Source organism: Salvia miltiorrhiza, chromosome 5, assembly GCF_028751815.1.
Source record: "Salvia miltiorrhiza cultivar Shanhuang (shh) chromosome 5, IMPLAD_Smil_shh, whole genome shotgun sequence".
Lineage (NCBI taxonomy): Eukaryota > Viridiplantae > Streptophyta > Magnoliopsida > Lamiales > Lamiaceae > Salvia > Salvia miltiorrhiza.
In genome coordinates, this window is record NC_080391.1 from 26,856,964 (window position 1) to 26,870,719 (window position 13,756).

The 13,756-nt window shown below is 36.3% G+C and overlaps 1 long non-coding RNA gene across 1 annotated transcript; it reads left to right on the forward strand.

Moving 5' to 3' along the window:
* Positions 1 to 10,142: 10,142 nt before the first annotated feature.
* LOC131026210 (uncharacterized) lies at positions 10,143 to 11,151 on the forward strand. Its single transcript, XR_009102214.1, has 2 exons — positions 10,143 to 10,661; positions 10,920 to 11,151. It is a non-coding gene; the product is annotated as an uncharacterized LOC131026210 (long non-coding RNA).
* The last annotated feature ends 2,605 nt before the right edge of the window (positions 11,152 to 13,756 follow it).

The following is a 13,756-nucleotide window of genomic DNA, read 5'->3' on the forward strand; positions in this document are numbered from 1 at the left end:
CATAACTGCGGGTGGTGTTTTCCGTGACAACTTCAGTTGGGTCCGCGAATGTTTTCATTATAAGGGAGGGGTGGGGTTTGCTTTTGAAGCTGAACTCCTTGCAGTCATTAAAGCCATTTTGATAGCTCATGATCGGGGCTGGCATCATTTATGGATAGAGTCGGACTCAACGTATATCGTTCATTTGCTTTCAGAGCGTTCTACGGCTGTTCCTTGGGCGCTTTGTGGCTTCTTGGAACAAAGTTTTGAGCATTCTTTCTAGTTTTCAACTTCAAGTGTCTCATATTTATAGAGAAGGAAATAAACCAGCTGACATTATGGCGAACTATACGAGAGAGGAAGGGTGGTGGCCCCATGCCATTGAGGAAATTCAGGTTGCGGTGAATCTGAACATGGCCACTCATAGCCACATCCGGCGGAGATGATTGTTCGAATGGTGCGGTTTTTGCTCTGCTCTGGTTGCTGGGTTGTGGTTCTGGTTCAGCGCCGGAGTTCTTCTGCTCGGAATCAGAGGATCTGCATCACGCTGAAGTCTGCAGTTCTTCTTGTCGGTGGAAACTCGGCTGGTCTCAGGAGATTGCAGTCGTCGGCAGAGATGGTTGCTGGCTTTGCTAGAGCCCGACGGCTGTGGAGTTCGGGAACGTCGGTGTCTGCTGAGTTGGTCCTTAGCACCAGGCCAGATACTGATGATCGGGTTCGGCTCGGGAGTTTTTTGTTTTGGCTTCGAACTTTGGCTGCATCTTTATTTGGCAACGATGGTGTTCGTCATCTCGTTTTGCTGTTTTTCTCTCTTTTAGTTGTTGTTTTTGTTTTTATTTTTCGTCTACGTTTTTGCGTTTTGGTAAGCAGGGACTATTTAGGGGCGATGGTTCGGCCGGAGCTTCTAAAATTTTCCTACTTCAGCTCCCAACGCTTTTCCCTTACGAGTACTCTTTTTCCTCGCTTTGAGGTTTTGGCTCGGCCCTTAGTTTGCTCTCTTGTGCACTCAAGGGTTTTTCTCTTTTTTCTCTTTTCTTCTTTTAATAAAATCCCTAATTTAATAATAATTGTATATTGAATTATTTTAAATCAAATAATAATAATAAATCTAATAATTTAATAAATCTAAACAAATCGAATAATTTAATAATTTATTACGATAATAAGATCATAACCCATAATCGAGAAATATAGACGAAAATTAAACCTGAAGTCCCAAAATCACTGGAAAAGTAAAAAGCTAAGCTGAACAACTTGTAGAACACTTCATCTTTTATGTTATCATTTCATTCTGGTTGTTACAATGAGAAGAAGAGGTATTTATGGAGATTACATGAACATGGGTAATTTAGACCTTTTAAATCATCACTTACTCTACATGTACAAACACAGATAGCTATCATTATCTAACGGAGAAAGAGGTCGCCGGTGATGGCACAGAGGATGCGGCGAGTTGGCAGGAGAGGACGCCGTAGCGTCGGACCAGAGCGGCGACAACCTCGGCTTTAGAGGGGTCTCCGACAATCGCAAGGGAGGCGAGGGTCCCCAACAGAGGAAGCGCGGCGACACTGTGAGCAAACTCCAGCAGCGGCGGCGGAAATCTAGAACAGAAGAGAAGAGAGAGCAGAGTCGATGTTGACCTGAATCGAAAGGCTAGGGCTCGATCCATGAGCAGATGAAGGACTTTAGTGGTGCTGCGATCTCCGGCCAAGGGAGGCGCGTCGACATCGACCCCGGGGCAGTGACCGGCAATTTCAGACGAAGGAGCTAGGGCTCGACATTTTCCCTTCGATTGTGTGCTTTCAGAGAGGAATTAAAGAGGGAACTGGGACGCAGAGATAGACAGAAGGCAACTCAGGCTAATCCAAGCAAATCACGTAGTCCGACGCCTACGACGAGTCGACGAGGCAATACGTGACGCCACAAAGAAGCGCCTCGAAGTCCGGCTCGGGATCCACCTCGGCGGGGGTGGGGTGGAGGCCGACGGCGGCGCTCCTCCAGCAGGGCGGTCAACCCGCCGATTTGAGGCGGCGGTAGCAGCCCCACGCGGTGTTTCAGGGGGCGGCGACCTAGACTTCGGGCGAAGCAGCAGCAGCTCCGGGCGGCGGCGTTGCTTCAGCAGCGGCGACGTCGGGGTGACGGTGGTTCCAAGCGTGGTAGTGTGGCGCGACAACGATCGAGAGCAAGAGAGACGAGAGATTTGTGTGGGTGTGTTTCAGCGATGGAGAAGAAGAAGGGGCGTTGGCTCAAGCAGAGAGACGCCGGCGTGGAGGCGGACGGCGCCGGTTCGCGCCGATCGAGCATTCGCTGGCCTCAGGCGGCGGCGGCAGAATCGAGAGAAGGGATGGAAATGAGCTCCGTACTGGGTGTGTGCGTGAGTTTGGTTAAAGAGAATAAAAGAAAACAGTGAGACAATCATGTATTTTAATTTTCAGAATAAAAGAATGACATGGATTAAAAAAAAAGAATAAAAAAATGATATGGATTAAAAAAAATAGAATTTAAATTACACTGTGGCATCCGGCATGCCACGTCACATTTCTGGTGGTCGGAAAAGAGATGCGGGATATATTTGATAAAACCCTGATAGTTTGAGGGTTTAGAGAGCATTTCAAAAGTTTCAGGGTATTTTTGATAAAACGGGTATAGTTCAAGGTTTAATATGATATTTACCCTTTTTTAAATGCATAGTTGAGTGAAGCAGTTGCATAATGTTAATTTTGTTTGTGATGGAAGTTTCAGTAAAATTTTAAATGAAAAGAAGTTTGAATGTATTGAATAGTTGAATGAATTGCATGGTTACATAGTTGGTTCAGTGCATATTTGCCTAAGTATGTTGCACAATTAGTTTGATTACAATGTTGCATTGTTGCATAGATGCACAGTTGCGCCTTGCATGAGGCATTGTTTTATGTTGCATTGTTTCACAAGTAAATGCATAGTTATGGTTTCCTATCTCTTGTAGCATACAAGTTGATAATGCTTTTGTTGTTGCACAGTTAAATATGCCTCGCGTAAAGAAAACATCTGCTAAAATGGTTAATCGAGGGCATCCAGATGGTACATTTTGATTTTTCATCCATTCGTATGTAGAAATATGCTAATTAATTCAAGTATTTCTGCAAGATGACAATGGGGAACGACTAGAGGAGTTCATATTCGAAAATGCTTAGTCCTAACAATTGTTATTGCATAGTTGCATATATTTTGATTGCATAGTTGATATCTTACTTGCATATATGCTATAGTGGTTTATGTTGCACAAGTGAAAATTTTAGATGCATAGTGGGTAAGTTTTAATTGCATAGTTGAAATCTGAAATTGCATAGTTGCTGTAGTGTCTTGTGATGCATAAGTGAAAAATTGTGTGTCTTTAGCACATATCTTTTTTTATTATTATTTTGCATTAATCCAGAGCGTATTTCAGCATTTATAGTTACATAGAGTAAGAGTTAATAATGCTTTTGTTGTTGCACAGATCACTATGCCTCGCAAAAAGCAAGCATCTGCTAAAATGGTTAATCGAGGGCGTTCTGACGGTATGAAATGCGGGGTGCATCTGAATATTATCAAAATTTCGTGTTCGTACCGGAGGAGAAGATGGAAAAGATATTTGGATGACTTTGGGTTTGAATAGTACACTGTGTCGAAACAAATTATGTTTTCAAATATGATTACGTATGACAAGTTGTTCTTAAACTATTTTATTAACATTTACATGAATTTTCTCATTATTTTATAAATCACAACTCATTTTACATGTGTTTTATAATATGTGTTATATTTTTTGGCAAGGTTAGATTGGAATGAACAATGATTCAAATTTATTTATTAAAATATTAGATACTCGAAAATGTGCATTACTTCATATCTACTATGAAACTGAAAGCTTAATAACATTAATTATATGCATTTCAACATAATTAAGTTGTCTGTGCATTTCCATACAGTAATATGCAATTGTGAGCCACTTAAATAAAATAAAATAATAAGAAATAAACAAGTAAGCATTTTCAATTCCAACTATGCAATTAAAAATGATACACATATAAAATTTCGATCCAAACTGTTTAATTCAACTATGCAAAAAAAAAAAAAAATATCCGTATGCAACAAATTCATTCATGTATGCAACAAATCCATTCAACTATGCAATTGACATATTCGTATGTGCAATTCCGACGTTTTGCAGTGCATTTAATTAATTATATTTGTAATTAGATTATGCAACTCAAAGATAATATGAACAATAATTGAAACAATAATACTTCAATAAGAATTGATATTATGAGTATGGAAGAATAAAGAAGACTTGGAGAAAGAGTGAGAGAGAATTAAGAACATAAAATAAAAAAGCCGGAAAACCTAGATGGAACGTACAACAAAAATAAATAATCCTCTTTCATTAAAAAAGAATATTCTTTTCAACTTTGACTCATTATTTAAAATCTTAAAGATTAAAAACAAGAAACACGTACTACACTTCAAATTCATATCCTATAACTAATTAAGAATATTGTAAAAGTCAAAAATAGCCTTCCACTAATTAAAAACTAAAAAAGATGGCATATTAAAACTAAAGGAACCAAATTATGCGGTTTTTTAAAAAATAAATCCTAACCACTAGATCTAAAATTTAAAAGGTTAAGATTAAGTTCCTAATTCTCATTTTAACAGAGATTTTTATTGGAACCTCTTCCTATATATATATATATTGCTATATGTGAATACTTCATCGGATGTATATATATATTCTCTTATATGTACCTATGCATCCACATGATTAACGATCTACATATAAAGCTAATTACTGCACTTATTTTATGTAAGTTAGATTTAATCTTAATATATATATATATATATAATTAAATATATTTATTAATAAGTATTGGTAGAATAAGATTATATTATTTATATATATTCATGTGCATTCATTAAATTTAGCATATTTTAATTACAATTTTATAATTCATCTTAGGAACGGCGCGCGAGACTTGATTATTTAATTGCGAGATTTTGCACAAGAAAGGTTAATGTGGGGTTATTACGTTGCATTTAACATTTATCCTTATTATACGTTTTACTCAATTTATATGTGTGAGAAGCAGGCAGAGCCTCCGGGCTATGAGACAAAAAGTTATAGCCTACGGGTTATATGAGACAGAAAGTTATAGTCTACGGGTTATATGAGACAAAAAGTTATGGCCTTCGGGCAATAGAAAAGAACAGACAGTTTTTATTGCACTTATATTTTGTTGTGATTCTTATAATATGGATAAATGCATCCCCCACTGAGTTTATTGTACTCACCCCAAAACAATATTATATCTTTTCAGGAGACGACTCGGGTGATGAAAGGCGGGAGTGTGATGATGGTCAAGAATAAAGAAGAAATAATGTTTTATTTTCATTTAGAATAAAGACTCGGTTTATGATGTTTATTTACTTTTCTCAGTTGGTTTTGGGTTTTAATTTTTAAATATTGAAATCTTATTTGTTTTTTTTATCAAAGTACTTCTTTTTATTTAATAAGAAAATTGGGGCGTCACACAGCCAATGGATCTATTCAAAACGTCTTCTATAAATAGAGCTCGAGGATCACTTCAATCTTCACCAATTCAACTACATAAGTTGAAACGCCGCCGAATTCGTCACTCAACATTCAAAGCCGTTCCAAAGTTTGAATTGAAGAAGAGAATCACAAAGCCAAAAATCAGTCACTGTTGATTACATATATTCTCTTAGAACTTAGGCAAATATTGTATATCCAAAGCCTAGGTATAACTGATTACAGATGATTACAGAGAACCTGTTCTTTGTAATTTAGTTGGCAAGTTTTCGAACCTCTTTTCAACCGACCGAATCGAGAGTTTGAGTTGTAAGGAGTTCAGACCAGTGTACTGACTCCAAGAGATCTTAGCCTTTGCGGAAAGGCATGGTTTTGTCTCATTGAAGCTAAGAGTGAGAAATCCAACCTAGTGTGTTGGTACTGAAGATATGATCTTCAGTTGTCTAGGTTTGCTGTGCACCCGTAAGCACATGCCCAGTGAAGTTGTCAGTCTGATCAACTGACCGTGGATGTAGGAAGTGTTTTCCAAACCACGTAAAAATCCCCTTGTTATTTATCGCTTTCAGTATTTACCTTTCTTATCTGTGCACAAACGTTTTATCAACTGAAACTGATTAATAGCAAAGTGGAACTTAAATCTTGACAACTCACTTAATCACAAAGGCTATTTCGAAACAAAAGTTTTCCGCTGCGTGTGTTATTAGTCTAATTGATTAATCTTCGGATAGTCAGTAAGATTCATAACATCTCTCTGTTCAACAAACTTGACTGAAGCTTTACGTGTATCAGTTAAAGTATCAGATTTAACTGATAATTCCTTACTGAAGAGTATTCAGTATCAGTCATCAACCTAAACTTTACTAAACTCTTTTATCTGAAAAGGTTGTGTCAGTTTGTGTTTCAAGTTTCATTTTTAAAAATAGCCTATAGATGTATTCCCCCTACACCTATTCGAGACCCTTCGGACCTAACATAAAGCCAACCATCAACACCTTGGTCTCAAAATATGACGTAAAAAAATCATGAGGATATTTACTATTGGTTCAATCGCAATTCGAAACCAACCTAAAATATCAAATTTGTACCAAGTAAAACCTTGAATGCGTAAATTAGATGCCACTAAAAGCAACTTTTTATAATATGACTTGATGTGCCCATTCGACCCTCCACGCGCCTTCAACTGCAATAACCTGAAATGTTAAATGTGAGATGAGCATACAGGGTATACTCAGTGTGGGTATCATGCAATAATTTTCCAAGTTAATAAAATGGTAATACATATGATCTGATGTAATATTTATAACTGAATTTCACACAGTGGCATACCAAGAACTTTAATGTCTTGGACCCATTGAGCGGGCCCCTGGCGACTGAGGTTGCAACCATAACTTTAACATGAAATCGCATTGTGGTATACCAAGGACGGTGAAGTCCTGGACCCATTGAGCGGGCCCCTAGCGATATAATTTAACTCACATATGATAAACACATAATATTAAAATGGACAAGAATTAATCACAACATGTATTAAAATAAATTCCACACCTGAAGCTTGAACTTGATAATTAACTTGAGCAATTAAAATCAAGAGTTAAGTCCTAGTCGCGCCGTACCTAGTCAGATAATTTTAAAGGCCTAATCAAGCTTTAAAAATAATTTAAATGAAGCTTAAGAAATTATTCTATAAAATCATTTGTTCAAATAATGAAATAAATAAATAGTGGAAAAAATATTTTGAGAAATCAGCCAAATGTTAAATTTAGAATCAGGCTCAATTTATAATCTATTATAAACTCAAATTATAATTTATTACAAGTGATGAAAAAATTTAATCAACGTTAGAAGTCCCGTTAATTGAAAGTCAGCCCAATTGCTAAATATATGTATATAAGGCCCATAATTAAAAAATAAATAAAAAATAAAACCTAAGCCTACCAACAAAGCCCAACCTCACTTCTCACTCATAAATATCTCTCTCACTAGGGACGGCAATGGATCTTGGACCCGGACCAGATCCGTGGATTCAGATCCGTTTTTCAGGGTCTAGATCTCAATTTTAAGGGTAAATATTACTTTAAACCCCAAACTATTTTTGCACTATCAATTATATCCTAAACTATTGAAAATAATTTTTTAAACCTTGAACTATCAATTTTGTATCAATTGTACCCTTTATCCATTTTTCATCCTTTGAATTTTTAATGAGTAATGCATATAATCACGTCGTTTTATATAATATAGGTCAAAAAAAGAATGATTCTAAATACATTGTGGTATTCTGTGGGGCACGTCAAACTTTTGAAGCTAAAAAAATGAAGGAATGGTATAATTGATACAAAATTAATAGTTCAAGGTTTAAAAAATTATTTTTGATAGTTCAGGATATACGCGAAAATAGTTTGTGATTTAAAATGATATTTACCCCAATTTTAAAAACGGATTTGAATCTGAATCTAAAAATTTCAAATTTGGATCCGACCCAAATCCGACCCGTGGATCCGTTTTATTTAATATATATTTTTATATTTTATATTTATTTTATTAATAATATTAAATATATTAAAAATTTCATGTATTGCATGAATGTATTTTGTGCAATATTTTTCATTATTAAAATTAGATGTTCATTTTGTGACTCTTTTTTTTTTATTTAATTTAAAAATAATAGATCCATGGATCTGAATCTGCGGACCCGTGGATCTAACGAATCTGAATTTGAATCCAAAATTTTTAGATCCGTGGATCTGGATCCGGATCTAAATCTGATAAATTAAAACGGATCTGAATCTGGTATTGATGAGATCCGGTCCGGATCCGACCCGTTTCCATCCCTATCTCTCACCCACTCTCGTTCAGCACACACACTTTCACATAAAACACACACTCATACCTCAAATACTCACAACTCACGCACACACGGACAGATGCACCCCCTTCCTCCCTCGCGCCCGAGACCGGCGCCTTCGCCGGAAATCCGGCACTCTCTCTCTCCCTAACCTCCATCTCCTCCTCTCGCCTCTCGCCTCTCCCTCTTCCAGTCGACGGCAGCGGCCGCCACCGCCGCCCCCGCGTCGCCAGAAGCACCGCTCAGCCGCCGCTTTAACACTCCTCTCACTCTCGACCGGCAGCAGCAGCAGAAAACGTCCACCTTAGACGCCGAGCCGCCGTCCCCTGCTCCCTCTTCCCGGCTCGACTACAGCCATTCCCCAAAACTCATTTCAAAATTTCTTATGCTATTCTAATTTCTAATTTCTCTTATGTGATGAAGAAAAACTCCTTTTCTCATGCATTGGGTAAATAACTAGAGATTGATACGTACAAGCTCTGTTTCTTTGATTTTGATGTATGGTGTTGTGTACTGGATTCAATTTTGATGTAGAGATTGCTCAAGATGGTTCTTTGTGTTTCAGTTAGGGCTGGGAATCGGGTCGGGATCGGGTACCCTACCTGAAAAAATCGGGTACCCGACCCCGATTAAGCTAGAAAACCGCTACCCGACCCCGACCCCGAAAATTAATCGGGTACCCTAATACCCGACTCGGGTACTCGAGTCGGGTATTCGGGTACCCTAAATTACCCGGTCAAAATTACAGTTTTCAGGTCAAATTGTGAAATCGGGTATTTTCGGGTATTAGGGTACCCGAATACCCGATTTTATTAAAAAAAAAAACGAAAATGTAACTGCGTACGAAAGTGTAACTGAGCACAAAAAAAAACGAAGATTCAGAAAAAGAAGAAGAAGAAGAAGAAGAAGCGGCGTCTGCTGGGAGCTCGGAGGCGGCACGGCTGCTGGGGGACGATGGAGGCAACTGCGTGGCTGGGTCGACGACTCGCGACGCGACGGCGGCAGGCTGCAGCTGCGTGGCTGGGAAGCGGGCGGGACTCGGACCTGACTGGGGACGACTCGCGAGAGGCCGCCGCTGGGTCGTGGCAGCCGACAGGTGGCGGGTGGGACGACGGAGGCCGGCACCGGCGCGCCGCGCGAAGAGGCAGGGGGATTAGGGCGGCCGGGAGTTCAGCAGCTGCAGGCCGTTTGGATTTGGAACAGAGGGAGGCGGGCAGTAGGGAACAAACTAGGGCTAGAGAAGTGTTTTGAAATTGATTAAATTAATTAAATAATTTAATATATATTTAATAAAAAAATCGGGTAATTCAGGATCGGGTATACCCGATACCCGATTTTTTAACATCCTAAATACTCGAACCCGAACCTGACCCCTAATTTTTCGGGTATAGGGTACCCGATACCCGATTTTTTTGGGTCGGGTATCGGGTACCCGATTACCCGATCCCGAAATTTCCACCCCTAGTTTCAGTTGAATTTCTGGGGATAAGAAGAAACAGATGGAAATTTTGTGTTTACTGTGAAAAGGTGTAAATGAACTTGACTTTGGCAGAGGAAATTTCAAATGAAAAAAAAAATGGTAGCTGTTGGGGAGAGAACTAAATAAATATGGTGAAAGTAGGGATGGCAATGGATTCGAGACCCGGTCCAGATCTGTGGATCTAGACCCTTTTTTTCGGATTTGGACCTTGTAAAATTTGGACCCGGCGGATTTGGACCGGATCTGGACCACTCTCTAAAAAACCGGATCTAGAGTAGAAGATATAAAACCCAGATCCGGTCCAGATCCGGATCTGGACCCGGTAATATTAAATATATAATATTTTTATTTTTTTAATTTTATCCAACCCTAAAACATAAACTTCTAACTTTACAATTCAATTTCAATTTCAAAACCCTACTTCTTCCCACCTGCGCCGCTCGCCTATCCTCCACCCGCGCCGCTCACCCAACTTTCGGCCGGCGGCCGTCCACCTCCGGTATCAGCCCCTCCGGCCTTCCCCACCCGAGAGGCTCTGCTGCAGAGCAGGTTCTCGGCATGAGCAGAGCAAAGCAGCGTGAGCAGCAGCGCAAGGCAACGCCAATCCATCTACGGCCGCTCCATCTCCGTCGACCTCCGGTCTCGGCCCTTCCCCCACCCGAAATCTGTGGTCTCGGACTTGAGCGGAGGCTCTGCTGCAGAGCAGGTTCTCAGCGTCATAGCAGCGCAAGGCAACGCCAATCCATCTACGGCCGCTCCTCTCCGGCCGCTGCTCATCCTCTCATCAGGTAAAACCTTCATTCAGCTTTACTTTTGTTAGTTTTACGGCCCAAATTTGTGATTTGTTAGTTTTCTAGCAAGAATTGGTTTATGCATTTTGGGTGGCATTAACATTCAGCATATCCTAGGAAAAGTTAGTGCGAATTTCTGTCCCCATTTGAGCATAGTGCCTTCATTTAGTCACTGTTAATTAGAATAGAAGCATAATTATTTTCGCAAATAGCTATGACTTATTTCTCATTATATCTTGTTCTTAATTTTTGTAGGATGTTGATGATGTCGAAAGTAGCTGTAATATGAAAGACATCTTTGAGGATTACAGAAATTGATCGTTTCAATATTAGAATTATTATGTTCTCATTTTGGATTATTTGGTTTTAAATGAATTATGATGTTCTTATTTATTTTGGATTGTTTAGTTTTAAATGGATTATGGTGTATTTTGTATTCTTGAATGATTGTTGAAACTTTAGATAATTGTTATGATTTTTATTTTAATGTTTAATTAGCATAGAATTTATTTTTTTTAAAAATAATATGGATCCGGGTCTGGACCCGAGATCCTGTGGATCTCATGGATCAGAGTCTGGATCTCATTTTTCTGGATCTAATGGATCTGGACCGGATCTGGATCTAAGTAAAAAAACATGGATCTGAATCTGGACCAAGAAGGATCCGGTCCAGATTCGGCCCATTGTCATCTCTAGATGAAAGGTTCGCTGAGACGTGGCTAAACAGATTAGGGGTGTATTACACGTTATTCACTCAGCAAAAATCTATATATATATAAAAGTAAAATAAGCTCTATCCTACGTGGCGTAATAGAATCAGTCGATTCTTATTTTCCTCAATTCTCATTCATTCTTATTTTTTCTAAATTTTTAATCAATAAATTTCTATATATCTAAATTTCTATTTATCTAATTTCGAACCTATCATCAACAAATTTTTATATCTTATGCATTGATTTCTGGCGACAGCAAAATCTATTGTTCTTACTATAATATAAATTATCTATTTATTAGTCTACGTAATGATATTCATTCAATCGAATTGGTTTTGGGAAGAAGGAGCTGCGTATTATGATTATTTTTATGAATCAGTGTTGTTCTTTACTTGCATTTGATGATGCAAATTCTTAGACGTGATCAAACTTAATTTTGTTAATCAATTTACTACCTCTTTCAATGTCTGTCTTTTTCCTTGGCAAAATAATTTTCTTGGCAAAATAAATCTTATCCTACGTGGTACCGTATAATCACTTCATTCTAATTTTCCTCAATTCTCATTCATTCTTATTTATTTATATATTTCTAATCAATTTTTTACATTATAGCAAAATAAATCATATCCTACATGGCATCGTATAATCACTTCATTCTAATTTTCCTCAATTCTCATTCATTCTTATTTATTTATACATTTCTAATCAATTTTTACATTTAAAAATTATTAAATAATCATATAAATTTATAGATAAATTCTATACTATTAAATAATCGTATAAAATTATTAGATAAAGTCTGTATTATTAAATAATTGTATAAAACTATTAGATAAATCCAACATATCTATTTAATTATAAATCCTACATATATTATAGCAAAATAAATCTTATCCGACGTGACATCGTATAATCACTCTATTTTAATTTTCTTCAATTTTCATTCATTCTTATTTTTTTCTAAATTTTTAATCAATTTCCATATCTAAAAAAATTTATATTTGTATTTTATTTTATTATATAATATTAGTTTAAGTTTATCACATCATACTCACAAATCAATGTCTGTCTTTTTCCTTTGCAAAATAATTTTCTTGGCAAAATAAATCTTATCCTACGTGGTACCGTATAATCACTTCATTCTAATTTTCCTCAATTCTCATTCATTCTTATTTATTTATATATTTCTAATCAATTTTTTACATTATAGCAAAATAAATCATATCCTACATGGCATCGTATAATCACTTCATTCTAATTTTCCTCAATTCTCATTCATTCTTATTTATTTATACATTTCTAATCAATTTTTACATTTAAAAATTATTAAATAATCATATAAATTTATAGATAAATTCTATACTATTAAATAATCGTATAAAATTATTAGATAAAGTCTGTATTATTAAATAATTGTATAAAACTATTAGATAAATCCAACATATCTATTTAATTATAAATCCTACATATATTATAGCAACATAAATCTTATCCGACGTGACATCGTATAATCACTCTATTTTAATTTTCTTCAATTTTCATTCATTCTTATTTTTTTCTAAATTTTTAATCAATTTCCATATCTAAAAAAATTTATATTTGTATTTTATTTTATTATATAATATTAGTTTAAGTTTATCACATCATACTCACAAATTAATATGTATATATATAATACATTTATATATAGATGTATTTACTTAAATAATTAACTGTATATATATATATATATATATATATATATGATTGAATATGATTTCAAATTTGACGATGTTGTTTAAAGTTTGAGACGAGATTATTCTCATAACTTAATTATAGTTTCACAAATTCTAGACAAAATGATACTTACAAGTAAGTTATAATCTTCAAGCTCCATACAAGATGATGCTCAAAATTCAAATGTGGTATTTCAAACTCCAATGAATGTGGTTTTCAAAATTTTGACGTTCAAATGCTGCATGTGGTTTTTAGAGCTTCATATGATTATCTGGTCTTATTAGGTCCATATGAGATTATACTCAGATGACATATGTTTAATTAAATTATTTCTTATTCGTCAAATTTAAAGAATTTGAACAAACTTAATAATACTCCCTCCGTCCTCCAAACATCTTCCTACCAGAGGATGACACGTGTTTTAATAAAAGTTAGTTATGCATTTGATAAGTGAAGAATGAGTCTCACAAAAAGTGAAATTGTAAGAGTGATAGTTAGTGAAAGTGGAGAACGAGTCCCATAAAAAGTGAAATTGTAAGAATAATAATTACTGAAATTGTTTTCAAAAATAGGTTAGGAAGATATTTTGGGGACGAACCAAAATAGAAAAAAACAAAAAAAAGGAAAATGTTTAAGGGACGGAGAGAGTAAATATTATCGATA